Here is a 16,044-nt window from a genome sequence, read left to right as displayed (position 1 = left end):
TCCAATCCAATCCAAGTAACCGCTTCCAATCCAATCCAATCCAATCCAATCAAATCCAATCCAGTCCAATCTAATCCTAGTAACGGCATCCAATCCAATCCAATCCAAGTTACAGCATCCAATCGAATCCAATCCAATCCAAGTAACGGCATCCAATCCAATCCAATCCAATCCAATCCAATCCAAGGAAAGGCATCCAATCCAATCCAATCCAATCAAATCCAATCCAATCCAAGTAACGGCATCCAATCCAATCCAATCCAATCCAAGTAACAGCATCCAATCCAATCCAATCCAATCCAAGTAACGGCATCCAATCCAATCCAATCCAATCCAATTCAATCCAAGTCACGGCATCCAATCCAATCCAATCCATGTTACGGCATCCAGTCCTATCCAATCCAATCCAATCCAAACCAATGCAATGCACTCCAATCCAAGTAACGGCATCCATTCTAATCCAATCCAATCCAATCCAAGTAACGGCATCCAGTCCTATCCAATCCAATCCAATCCAAACCAATGCAATGCAGTCCAATCCAAGTAACGGCATCCAATCCAATCCAATCCAATCCAAGTAACGGCATCCAATCCAATCCAATCCAATCTAAGTAACGGCATCCAATCCAATCCAATCCAATACAAGTAACGGCATCCAATTCAGTCCAATCCAATCCAATCCAATCCAAGTAACGGCACCCAATCCAATCCAATCCAATCCAAGAAACGGCATACAACCCAATACAATCCAATCAAATCCAAGTAACGGCATCCAATCCAATCCAATCCAAGTAACGGCATCCAATCCAATCCAATCCAATCCAAGTAACGGCATCCAATCCAATCCAATCCAATCCAAGTAACGGCATCCAATCCAATCCAATACAAGTAACGGCATCCAATCCAGTACAATCCAATCCAATCCAATCCAAGTAACGGCACCCAATCCAGTCGAATCCAATCCAAGCAACGGCATCCAATCCAATCCAAGCCAATCCAATCCAATCCAAGTAACGACATTCAATCGAATCCAATCCAATCCAAGTAACGGCATCCAACCCATCCCAATCCAATCCAATCCCAGTAACGGCATCCAATCCAATCCAATCCAATCCAATCCAAATAACGGCATCCAATCCAAGCCAATCCAATACAATCCAATCCAATCCTATCCAAGTAACGGCATCCAATTCTATCCAATCCAATCCAATCCAATCCAAGTAACGGCATCCAATCAAATCCAATCAATTCTAATCCAATCCAAGTAACCGCATCCAGTCCAATCCAATCCAAGTCACGCATCAAATCCAATCCAATCCAATCCAATCCAAGTAACCGCTTCCAATCCAATCCAATCGAATCCAATCCAATCCAATCAACTCCAATCTAATCGAAGGAACGGCATCCAATCCAATCCAATCGAATCCAAGTAACGGCCTCCAATCCAATCCAATCCAATCCAACCCAATCCAATCCAATCCAATCCAATCCAAGTAACGGCATCCAATCCAATCCAATGCAATCCAATCCAATCCAATCCGATCCAAGGAACGGCATCCAATCAAATCCAATCAATTCCATTCCAATCCAAGTAACCGCATCCAATCCAATCCAATCCAAGTCACGCATCAATTCCAATCGAATCCAATCCAATCCAAGTAACCGCTTACAATCCAATCCAAACGAATCCAATCCAATCCAATCAACCCCAATCAAATCGAAGGAACGGCATCCAATGCAATCCAATCCAATCCAAGTAACGGCCTCCAATTCAATCCAATCCAACCCAATCCAATCCAATCCAATCCAAGTAACGGCATCCAATCCAATCCAATGCAATCCAATCCAATCCAATCCGATCCAAGGAACGGCATCCAATCCAATCTATTCCAATACAATCCAATCTAATCCAATCCAAGTAACCGCATCCAATCCAATCCAATCCTGTCCAATCCAAGTAACGGCATTCAATCCAATCCAATCCAATCCAATCCAAGTAACGGCATCCAATCCTATCAATTTCCAATCAATCCAAGTAACGGAATCCAATCCAATCCAATCCAATCCAAGTAACGGCATCCAATCCAATCCAATCCAATCCAAGTAACGGCAGCCAATCCAATCCAATCCAAGAAACGGCATACAACCCAATACAATCCAATCAAATCCCCTTAACGGCATCCAATCCAATCCAATCCAAGTAACGGCATCCAATCCAATCCAATCCAATCCAAGTAACGGCATCCAATCCAATCCAATCCAATCCAATTCAAGTAACGGCATCCAATCCAATCCAATACAAGTAACGGCATCCAATCCAGTACAATCCAATCCAATCCAATCCAAGTAACGGCACCCAATCCAGTCGAATCCAATTCAAGTAACGGCATCCAATCCAATCCAAGCCAATCCAATCCAATGCAAGTAACGACATTCAATCGAATCGAATCCAATCCAATCCAAGTAACGGCATCCAATCCAATGCAATCCAATCCAATCCAATTATCGGCATCCAATCCAATCCAATCCAATCCAATCTAATCCAATCCAGGTAACGGCATCCAATCCAATCCAATCCAGTCCAATCCAATCCAATCCAATCCAATCCAAGTAACGGCATCAAATTCAATCCAATTCAAGTAACGGCAATCAATCCAATCGAATCCAATCTAATCCAATCATATCCAATCCAATCTAAGTAACGGCATGCAATACAGTCTAATCAAATCCAATACAAGTAACGGCATCCAATACAATCCAATCCAATTCAAGAAACGGCATTCAATCCAACCCAATCCAATCCAATCCAAGCAAGGGCATCAAATTCAATCCAATCCAAGGAACGGCCACCAATTCAATCCAATCCAATCTAATCCAATCCAAGTAACGGCACGCAACCCAATCAATTCCAATCCAAGTAACCGCATCCAATCCAATCCAATCCAATGCAATCCAATGCAATGGAAGGAACTGCATCCAATCGAATCCAATCCAATCCAATCCAAGTAACCGCATCCAATCCAATCCAATCCAATCAAATCCAATCCAATCCAATCCAATCCAAGTAACGGCATCCAATCAAATCCAATCCAATCCAAGGAAAGGCATCCAATCCAATCCAATCCAATCAAATCCAATCCAATCCAAGTAACGGCTTCCAATCCAATCCAATCCAATCGAAGTAACGGCATCCAATCCAATCCAATCCAATCCAAGTAACGGCATCCAATCCAATCCAATCCAATCCACTCCAGGTCACGGCATCCAATCCAATCCAGTCCAATCCAATCCATGTTACGGCATCCAATCCAATCCAATCCAATCCAAGCCAATGCTGTCCAATCCAATCCAATCCAATACAAGTAACGGCATACAATCCAATCCAAACCAATCCAATCGAAGTTACGGCATCCAGTCCAATCCAATCCAATCCAATCCAATGCAATGCAATGCAGTCCAGTCCAAGTAACGGCATCCAATCCAATCCAATCCAATCCAAGTAACAGCATCCAATCCAATTCAATCCAATCCAATCCAAGTAACGGCATCCAATCCAATGCAATGCAATCCAATTAACGGCATCAAATCCAATCCGATCCAATCCAGTCCAATCCAATCCAATCAATCCAAGTAACGGCATCCAATCCTATCCAGTCCAATCCAATCCAATCCAAGTAACGGGATCCAATCAAATCCAATCCAATCCAATCCAAGTAACCGCATCCAATCCAATGCAATCCACTTCACGGCATCCAATCCAATCCAATCCAATCCAAGTAACGGCATCCAATCCAATACAATCCAATACAATCCAATCCATTCCAAGTAACGGCATCCAATCCAATCCAATCCAATCCAAGCAACGGCATTCAATCCAATCCAATTCAAGTAACGGCATCCAACCCAATCCAATGCAATCCAATCCAATCCAATCCAATCCGATCCATGGAACGGCATCCAATCCAATCCAATCCAATCCAATACAATCCAATACAATCCAATCCAAGTAACCGCATCCAATCCAATCGAATCCAATCCAAGTAACGGCATCCAATCCAATCCAAGTAACGGCATGCAATCGATTCAAATCCAATCCAATCCAAGAAACGGCATCCAACCCAATCCAATCCAATCCAATCCAAGTAACGGCATCCAATCCAATCCAATCCAAGTAACGGCATGCAATCCAATCCAATCCAATCCAATCCAAGTAACGGCATCCAATCCAATCCAATCAAAGTAACGGCATTCAATCCAATCCAATCCAATCCAATCCCATCCAAATAACGGCATCCAATCCAATCCACTCCAATCCAATCCAAGTAACGGCATCCAATCCAATCCAATCCAAGAAACGGCATACAATCCAATCCAATCCAATCCAAGTAACGGCATCAAATTCAATCCAATCCAATCCAATCCAATCCAAGTAACGGCATCAAATTCAATCCAATCCAATCCAATCCAATCCAAGTAACGGCATCCAACCCAATCCAATCCAAGTAACCGCATCCAAACCAATCCAATCCAATCAAATCCTATCCAATCCAATCCAATCCAATCCAATCAATTCCAATCCAATCCAAGTAACGGCATCCAATCCAATCCAATCCAAGTAACGGCATCCAATCCGATCCAATCCAATCCAAGTAACGGTATCCAATCCAATCCAATCCAATCAAATCCAATCCAATCCAAATAGCGGCATCCAATCCAATCCACTCCAATCCAATCCAAGTAACGGCATCCAATCCAATCCAATCCAAGAAACGGCATACAATCCAATCCAATCCAATCCAATCCAGTCCAAGTAGCGGCATCAAATTCAATCCAATCCAATCCAATCCAATCCAATACAAGTAACGGCATCCAATCCAATCCAATCCAAGTAACCGCATCCAGTCCAATCCAATGCAATCAAATCCAATCCAATCCAATCCTATCCAATCGAAGGAATTGCATCCAATCGAATCCAATCCAATCCAATACAATCAAATCCAATCCAATCCAATCCAAGTAACGGCATCCAATCCAATCCAATCCAATCCAAGTAACGGCATCCAATCCAATCCAATCCAATCCAAGTAACGGCATCCAATCCAATCCAATCCAATCCAATCCAATCCAAGGAAAGGCATCCAATCCAATCCAATCCAATCCAATCCAATCAAATCCAATCCAATCCAAGTAACGGCATCCAATCCAATCCAATCCAATCCAAGTAACAGCATCCAATCCAATCCAATACAATCCAAGTAACGCCATCCAATCCAATCCAATCCAATCCAATCCAATCCAAGTAACCGCATCCAATCCAATCAAATCCAATCCAATCCAATCCAATCCAAGTAACCGCTTCCAATCCAATCCAATCCAATCCAATCAAATCCAATCCAGTCCAATCCAATCCTAGTAACGGCATCCAATCCAATCCAATCCAAGTTACAGCATCCAATCGAATCCAATCCAATCCAAGTAACGGCATCCAATCCAATCCAATCCAATCCAATCCAAGGAAAGGCATCCAATCCAATCCAATCCAATCCAATCAAATCCAATCCAATCCAAGTAACGGCATCCAATCCAATCCAATCCAATCCAAGTAACAGCATCCAATCCAATCCAATCCAATCCAAGTAACGGCATCCAATCCAATCCAATCCAATCCAATTCAATCCAAGTCACGGCATCCAATCCAATCCAATCCATGTTACGGCATCCAGTCCTATCCAATCCAATCCAATCCAAACCAATGCAATGCACTCCAATCCAAGTAACGGCATCCATTCTAATCCAATCCAATCCAATCCAAGTAACGGCATCCAGTCCTATCCAATCCAATCCAATCCAAACCAATGCAATGCAGTCCAATCCAAGTAACGGCATCCAATCCAATCCAATCCAATCCAAGTAACGGCATCCAATCCAATCCAATCCAATCTATGTAACGGCATCCAATCCAATCCAATCCAATACAAGTAACGGCATCCAATCCAGTCCAATCCAATCCAATCCAATCCAAGTAACGGCACCCAATCCAATCCAATCCAATCCAAGAAACGGCATACAACCCAATACAATCCAATCAAATCCAAGTAACGGCATCCAATCCAATCCAATCCAAGTAACGGCATCCAATCCAATCCAATCCAATCCAAGTAACGGCATCCAATCCAATCCAATCCAATCCAAGTAACGGCATCCAATCCAATCCAATACAAGTAACGGCATCCAATCCAGTACAATCCAATCCAATCCAATCCAAGTAACGGCACCCAATCCAGTCGAATCCAATCCAAGAAACGGCATCCAATCCAATCCAAGCCAATCCAATCCAATCCAAGTAACGACATTCAATCGAATCCAATCCAATCCAATCCAAGTAACGGCATCCAACCCATCCCAACCCAATCCAATCCCAGTAACGGCATCCAATCCAATCCAATCCAATCCAATTAACGGCATCCAATCCAAGCCAATCCAATACAATCCAATCCAATCCTATCCAAGTAACGGCATCCAATCCAATCCAATCCAATCCAAGTAACGGCATCCAATCAAATCCAATCAATTCTAATCCAATCCAAGTAACCGCATCCAATCCAATCCAATCCAAGTCACGCATCAAATCCAATCCAATCCAATCCAATCCAAGTAACCGCTTCCAATCCAATCCAATCGAATCCAATCCAATCCAATCAACTCCAATCTAATCGAAGGAACGGCATCCAATCCAATCCAATCGAATCCAAGTAACGGCCTCCAATCCAATCCAATCCAACCCAATCCAATCCAATCCAATCCAAGTAACGGCATCCAATCCAATCCAATGCAATCCAATCCAATCCAATCCGATCCAAGGAACGGCATCCAATCAAATCCAATCAATTCCATTCCAATCCAAGTAACCGCATCCAATCCAATCCAATCCAAGTCACGCATCAAATCCAATCGAATCCAATCCAATCCAAGTAACCGCTTACAATCCAATCCAATCGAATCCAATCCAATCCAATCCAATCAACCCCAATCAAATCGAAGGAACGGCATCCAATGCAATCCAATCCAATCCAAGTAACGGCATCCAATCCAGTACAATCCAATCCAATCCAATCCAAGAAACGGCACCCAATCCAATCCAATCCAATCCAAGAAACGGCATACAACCCAATACAATCCAATCAAATCCACTTAACGGCATCCAATCCAAGTAACGGCATCCAATCCAATCCAATCCAATCCAAGTAACGGCATCCAATCCAATCCAATCCAATCCAATCCAAGTAACGGCATCCAATCCAATCCAATACAAGTAACGGCATCCAATCCAGTACAATCCAATCCAATCCAATCCAAGTAACGGCACCCAATCCAGTCGAATCCAATTCAAGTAACGGCATCCAATCCAATCCAAGCCAATCCAATCCAATGCAAGTAACGACATTCAATCGAATCGAATCCAATCCAATCCAAGTAACGGCATCTAACCCATCCCAATCCAATCCAATCCCAGTAACGGCATCCAATCCAATCCAATCCAATCCAATTAACGGCATCCAATCCAAGCCAATCCAATCCAATCCAATCCAATCCTATCCAAGTAACGGCATCCAATTCTATCCAATCCAATCCAATCCAAGTAACGGCATCCAATCAAATCCAATCAATTCTAATCCAATCCAAGTAACCGCATCCAATCCAATCCAATCCAAGTCTCGCGTCAAATCCAATCCAATCCAATCCAATCCAAGTAACCGCTTCCAATCCAATCCAATCGAATCCAATCCAATCCAATCAACTCCAATCTAATCGAAGGAACGGCATCCAATCCAATCCAATCGAATCCAAGTAACGGCCTCCAATCCAATCCAATCCAACCCACTCCAATCCAATCCAATCCAAGTAACGGCATCCAATCCAATCCAATCCAATGCAATCCAATCCAATCCAATCCGATCCAAGGAACGGCATCCAATCAAATCCATTCAATTCCAATCCAATCCAAGTAACCGCATCCAATCCAATCCAATCCAAGTCACGCATCAAATCCAATCGAATCCAATCCAATCCAAGTAACCGCTTACAATCCAATCCAATCGAATCCAATCCAATCCAATCAACCCCAATCCAATCCAAGTAACGGCCTCCAATTCAATCCAATCCAACCCAATCCAATCCAATCCAATCCAAGTAACGGCATCCAATCCAATCCAATGCAATCCAATCCAATCCAGTCCGATCCAAGGAACGGCATCCAATCCAATCTATTCCAATCCAATCCAATCTAATCCAATCCAAGTAACCGCATCCAATCCAATCCAATCCAGTCCAATCCAAGTAACGGCATTCAATCCAATCCAATCCAATCCTATCCAAGTAACGGCATCCAATCCTATCAATTTCCAATCAATCCAAGTAACGGAGTCCAATCCAATCCAATCCAATCCAAGTAACGGCATCCAATCCAATCCAATCCAATCCAAGAAACGGCATCCAATCCAATCCAATCCAATCCAAGTAACGGCATCCAATCCAATCCAAGCCAATCCAATCCAATCCACGTAACGACATCCATTCGAATCCAATCCAATCCAATCCAAGTAACGGCATCCAACCCATCCCAATACAATCCAATCCCAGTAACGGCATCCAATCCAATCCAATCCAATCCAATTAACGGCATCCAATCCAAGCCAATCCAATCCAATCCAATCCAATCCTATCCAAGTAACGGCATCCAATCAAATCCAATCAATTCTAATCCAATCCAAGTAACCGCATCCAATCCAATCCAATCCAAGTCACGCATCAAATCCAATCCAATCCAATCCAATCCAAGGAACCGCTTCCAATCCAATCCAATCGAATCGAATCCAATCCAATCAACTCCAATCTAATCGAAGGAACGGCATCCAATCCAATCCATTCCAATCCAAGTAACGGCCTCCAATCCAATCCAATCCAACCCAATCCAATCCCATCCAATCCAATGCAATCCAATCCAATCCAATCCGATCCAAGGAACGGCATCCAATCTAATCCAATCAATTCCAATCCAATCCAAGTAACCGCATCCAATCCAATCCAATCCAAGTCACGCATCAAATCCAATCCAATCCAATCCAAGTAACCGCTTACAATCCAATCCAATCCAATCCAATCCAATCAACCCCAATCAAATCGAAGGAACGGCATCCAATGCAATCCAATCCAATCCAAGTAACGGCCTCCAATTCAATCCAATCCAACCCAATCCAATCCAATCCAAGTAACGGCACCCAATCCAATCCAATGCAATCCAATCCAATCCAATCCGCTCCAAGGAACGGCATCCAATCCCATCCAATCTATTCCAATCCAATCCAATCTAATCCAATCCAAGTAATCGCATCCAATCCAATCCAATCCAGTCCAATCCAAGTAACGGCATTCAATCCAATCCAATCTAATCCAATCGAAGTAACGGCATCCAATCCTCTCAATTTCCAATCCAATCAAAGTAACGGAATCCAATCCAATCCAATCCAATCCAATCCAAGTAACGGCATCCAATCCAATCCAATCCAATCCAAGAAACGGCATACAATCCAATCCAATCCAATCCAAGTAACGGCATCAAATTCAATCCAATCCAAGGAACGGCATCCAATCCAATCCAATCCGATCCAATCCAAGTAACGGCATCCAGTCCAATCCAATCCAATCCAATGCAATGCAATCGAATCCAAGGAACGGCATCCAATCCAATCCAATCCAATCCAAGTAACGGCATCCAATCCAGTACAATCCAATCCAATCCAATCCAAGTAACGGCACCCAATCCAGTCGAATACAATTCAAGTAACGGCATCCAATCCAATCCAAGCCAATCCAATCCAATGCAAGTAACGACATTCAATCGAATCGAATCCAATCCAATCCAAGTAACGGCATCTAACCCATCCCAATCCAATCCAATCCCAGTAACGGCATCCAATCCAATCCAATCCAATCCAATTAACGGCATCCAATCCAAGCCAATCCAATCCAATCCAATCCAATCCTATCCAAGTAACGGCATCCAATTCTATCCAATCCAATCCAATCCAATCCAAGTAACGGCATCCAATCAAATCCAATCAATTCTAATCCAATCCAAGTAACCGCATCCAATCCAATCCAATCCAAGTCTCGCGTCAAATCCAATCCAATCCAATCCAATCCAAGTAACCGCTTCCAATCCAATCCAATCGAATCCAATCCAATCCAATCAACTCCAATCTAATCGAAGGAACGGCATCCAATCCAATCCAATCGAATCCAAGTAACGGCCTCCAATCCAATCCAATCCAACCCAATCCAATCCAATCCAATCCAAGTAACGGCATCCAATCCAATCCAATCCAATGCAATCCAATCCAATCCAATCCGATCCAAGGAACGGCATCCAATCAAATCCAATCAATTCCAATCCAATCCAAGTAACCACATCCAATCCAATCCAATCCAAGTCACGCATCAAATCCAATCGAATCCAATCCAATCCAAGTAACCGCTTACAAACCAATCCAATCGAATCCAATCCAATCCAATCAACCCCAATCCAATCCAAGTAACGGCCTCCAATTCAATCCAATCCAACCCAATCCAATCCAATCCAATCCAAGTAACGGCATCCAATCCAATCCAATGCAATCCAATCCAATCCAATCCGATCCAAGGAACGGCATCCAATCCAATCTATTCCAATCCAATCCAATCTAATCCAATCCAAGTAACCGCATCCAATCCAATCCAATCCAGTCCAATCCAAGTAACGGCATTCAATCCAATCCAATCCAATCCTATCCAAGTAACGGCATCCAATCCTATGAATTTCCAATCAATCCAAGTAACGGAGTCCAATCCAATCCAATCCAATCCAAGTAACGGCATCCAATCCAATCCAATCCAATCCAAGAAACGGCATCCAATCCAATCCAATCCAATCCAAGTAACGGCATCCAATCCAATCCAAGCCAATCCAATCCAATCCACGTAACGACATCCATTCGAATCCAATCCAATCCAATCCAAGTAACGGCATCCAACCCATCCCAATACAATCCAATCCCAGTAACGGCATCCAATCCAATCCAATCCAATCCAATTAACGGCATCCAATCCAAGCCAATCCAATCCAATCCAATCCAATCCGATCCAAGTAACGGCATCCAATCAAATCCAATCAATTCTAATCCAATCCAAGTAACGGCATCCAATCCAATCCAATCCAATCCAATCCAAGGAAAGGCATCCAATCCAATCCAATCCAATTCAATCCAATCAAATCCAATCCAATCCAAGTAACGGCATCCAATCCAATCCAATCCACGTAACGGCATCCAATCCAATCCAATCCAATCCAAGTAACGGCATCCAATCCAATCCAATCCAATCCAATCCAAGGAAAGGCATCCAATCCAATCCAATCCAATCCAATCAAATCCAATCCAATCCAAGTAACGGCATCCAATCCAATCCAATCCAATCCAAGTAACAGCATCCAATCCAATCCAATCCAATCCAAGTAACGGCATCCAATCCAATCCAATCCAATCCAAGTAACCGCATCCAATCCAATTCAATCCAATCCAAGTAACCGCATCCATTCCAATCCAATCCAATCAAATCCAAGTAACGGCACGCAATCCAATCAATTCCAATCCAAGTAACCGCATCCAATCCAATCCAATCCAATCCAAGTAACCGCATCCAATCCAATCCAAGGAACGGCCACCAATCCAATCCAATCCAATCTAATCCAATCCAAGTAACGGCACGCAATCCAATCAATTCCAATCCAAGTAACCGCATCCAATCCAATCCAATCAAATCCAATCCAATCCAATCCAAGTAACGGCATCCAATCAAATCCAATCCAATCCAAGGAAAGGCATCCAATCCAATCCAATCCAATCAAATCCAATCCAATCCAAGTAACGGCTTCCAATCCAATCCAATCCAATCGAAGAAACGGCATCCAATCCAATCCAATCCAATCCAAGTAACGGCACCAATCCAATCCAATCCAATCCACTCCAGGTCACGGCATCCAATCCAATCCAGTCCAATCCAATCCATGTTACGTCATCCAATCCAATCCAATCCAAGCCAATCCAGTCCAATCCAATCCAATCCAATCCAAGTAACAGCATCCAATCCAATTCAATCCAATCCAATCCAAGTAACGGCATCCAATCCAATGCAATCCAATCCAATTAACGGCATCAAATCCAATCCGATCCAATCCAGTCCAATCCAATCCAATCAATCCAAGTAACGGCATCCAATCCTATCCAGTCCAATCCAATCCAATCCAAGTAACGGGATCCAATCAAATCCAATCCAATCCAATCCAAGTAACCGCATCCAATCCAATGCAATCCACTTCACGGCATCCAATCCAATCCAATCCAATCCAAGTAACCGCATCCATTCCAATCCAATCGAATCCAATCCAATCCAATCAACTCCAATCTAATCCAGGTAACGGCATCCAATCCAATCCAATCCAATCCAAGTAACGGCATCCAATCCAATCCAATCCAATACAATCCAATCCATTCCAAGTAACGGCATCCAATCCAATCCAATCCAAGCAACGGCATTCAATCCAATCCAATTCAAGTAACGGCATCCAAGCCAATCCAATGCAATCCAATCCAATCCAATCCAATCCGATCCATGGAACGGCATCCAATCCAATCCAATCCAATCCAATACAATCCAATCCAAGTAACCGCATCCAATCCAATCGAATCCAATCGAAGTAACGGCATCCAATCCAATCCAATCCAATCCAAGTAACGGCATGCAATCGAATCAAATCCAATCCAATCCAAGAAACGGCATCCAACCCAATCCAATCCAATCCAATCCAAGTAACGGCATCCAATCCAATCCAATCCAAGTAACGGCATGCAATCCAATCCAATCCAATCCAATCCAAGTAACGGCATCCAATCCAATCCAATCCAAGTAACGGCATTCAATCCAATCCAATCCAATCCAATCCAATCAAATCCAATCCAATCCAAATAACGGCATCCATTCCAATCCACTCCAATCCAATCCAAGTAACGGCATCCAATCCAATCCAATCCAAGAAACGGCATACAATTCAATCCAATCCAATCCAATCCAATCCAAGTAACGGCATCCAATCCAATCCAATCCAAGTAACCGCATCCAAACCAATCCAATCCAATCAAATCCAATCCAATCCAATCCAATCCTATCCAATCGAAGGAACTGCATCCAATCGAATCCAATCCAATCCAATCCATTCAAATCCAATTCAATCCAAGTAACGGCATCCAATCCAATTCAATCCAATCCAATCCAAGTAACGGCATCCAATCCAATCCAATCCAATCCAAGTAACGGCACCCAATCCAATCCAATCCAATCCAAGGAAAGGCATCCAATCCTATCCAATCCAATCAAATCAAATCCAATCCAATCCAATTTACGGCATCCAATCCAATCCAATCCAAGTAACAGCATCCAATCCAATCCAATCCAATCCAAGTAACGGCATCCAATCCAATCCAATCCAATCCAAATAACCGCATCCAATCCAATCCAATCCAATCCAATCCAAGTAACCGCATCCAATCCAATCCAATCCAATCAAATCCAATCCAGTCCAATCCAATCCTAGTAACGGCATCCAATCCAATCCAAGTTACAGCATCCAATCGAATCCAATCCAAGTAACGGCATCCAATCCAATCCAATCCAATCCAAGGAAAGGCATCCAATCCAATCCAATCCAATCCAATCAAATCCAATCCAATCCAAGTAACGGCATCCAATCCAATCCAATCCAATCCAAGTAACAGCATCCAATCCAATCCAATCCAATCCAAGTAACGGCATCCAATCCAATCGAATCCAATTCAATCCAAGTCACGGCATCCAATACAATCCAATCCAATCCAATCCAAGCCAATCCAATCCAATCCAATCCAATCCAAGTAACGGCATACAATCCAATCCAATCCAATCCAAGTAACGGCATCCAGTCCTATCCAATCCAATCCAATCCAAACCAATGCAATGCAGTCCAATCCAAGTAACGGCATCCAATCCAATCCAATCCAATCCAATTAACGGCATCCAATCCAGTCCAATCCAATCTAAGTAACGGCATCCAATCCAATCCAATCCAGTACAAGTAACGGCATCCAATCCAGTACAATCCAATCCAATCCAATCCAAGAAACGGCATACAATTCAATCCAATCCAATCCAATCCAATCCAATCCAAGTAACGGCATCCAATCCAATCCAATCCAAGTAACCGCATCCAAACCAATCCAATCCAATCAAATCCAATCCAATCCAATCCAATCCTATCCAATCGAAGGAACTGCATCCAATCGAATCCAATCCAATCCAATCCATTCAAATCCAATCCAATCCAAGTAACGGCATCCAATCCAATCCAATCCAATCCAATCCAAGTAACGGCATCCAATCCAATCCAATCCAATCCAAGTAACGGCACCCAATCCAATCCAATCCAAGGAAAGGCATCCAATCCTATCCAATCCAATCAAATCAAATCCAATCCAATCCAATTTACGGCATCCAATCCAATCCAATCCAAGTAACAGCATCCAATCCAATACAATCCAATCCAAGTAACGGCATCCAATCCAATCCAATCCAATCCAAATAACCGCATCCAATCCAATCCAATCCAATCCAATCCAAGTAACCGCATCCAATCCAATCCAATTCAATCAAATCCAATCCAGTCCAATCCAATCCTAGTAACGGCATCCAATCCAATCCAAGTTACAGCATCCAATCGAATCCAATCCAATCCAAGTAACGGCATCCAATCCAATCCAATCCAATCCAAGGAAAGGCATCCAATCCAATCCAATCCAATCCAATCAAATCCAATCCAATCCAAGTAACGGCATCCAATCCAATCCAATCCAATCCAAGTAACAGCATCCAATCCAATCCAATCCAATCCAAGTAACGGCATCCAATCCAATCGAATCCAATTCAATCCAAGTCACGGCATCCAATACAATCCAATCCAATCCAATCCAAGCCAATCCAATCCAATCCAATCCAATCCAATCCAATCCAAGTAACGGCATACAATCCAATCCAATCCAATCCAAGTAACGGCATCCAGTCCTATCGAATCCAATCCAATCCAAACCAATGCAATTAACCGCATCCAATCCAATCCAATCCAGTCCAATCCAAGTAACGGCATTCAATCCAATCCAATCCAATCCTATCCAAGTAACGGCATCCAATCCTATCAATTTCCAATCAATCCAAGTAACGGAGTCCAATCCAATCCAATCCAATCCAAGTAACGGCATCCAATCCAATCCAATCCAATCCAAGAAACGGCATCCAATCCAATCCAATCCAAGTAACGGCATCCAATCCAATCCAAGCCAATCCAATCCAATCCACGTAACGACATCCATTCGAATCCAATCCAATCCAATCCAAGTAACGGCATCCAACCCATCCCAATACAATCCAATCCCAGTAACGGCATCCAATCCAATCCAATCCAATCCAATTAACGGCATCCAATACAAGCCAATCCAATCCAATCCAATCCAATCCTATCCAAGTAACGGCATCCAATCAAATCCAATCAATTCTAATCCAATCCAAGTAACCGCATCCAATCCAATCCAATCCAAGTCTCGCATCAAATCCAATCCAATCCAATCCAATCCAATCCAAGGAACCGCTTCCAATCCAATCCAATCGAATCGAATCCAATCCAATCAACTCCAATCTAATCGAAGGAACGGCATCCAATCCAATCCAATCCAATCCAAGTAACGGCCTCCAATCCAATCCAATCCAACCCAATCCAATCCCATCCAATCCAATGCAATCCAATCCAATCCAATCCGATCCAAGGAACGGCATCCAATCTAATCCAATCAATTCCAATCCAATCCAAGTAACCGCATCCAATCCAATCCAATCCAAGTCACGCATCAAATCCAATCCAATCCAATCCAA

This window comes from Mustelus asterias, chromosome 21 (assembly GCF_964213995.1).
Source record: "Mustelus asterias chromosome 21, sMusAst1.hap1.1, whole genome shotgun sequence".
Classification (NCBI taxonomy): Eukaryota; Metazoa; Chordata; class Chondrichthyes; order Carcharhiniformes; family Triakidae; genus Mustelus; species Mustelus asterias.
Note: the sequence above shows the minus strand (reverse complement) of the source record.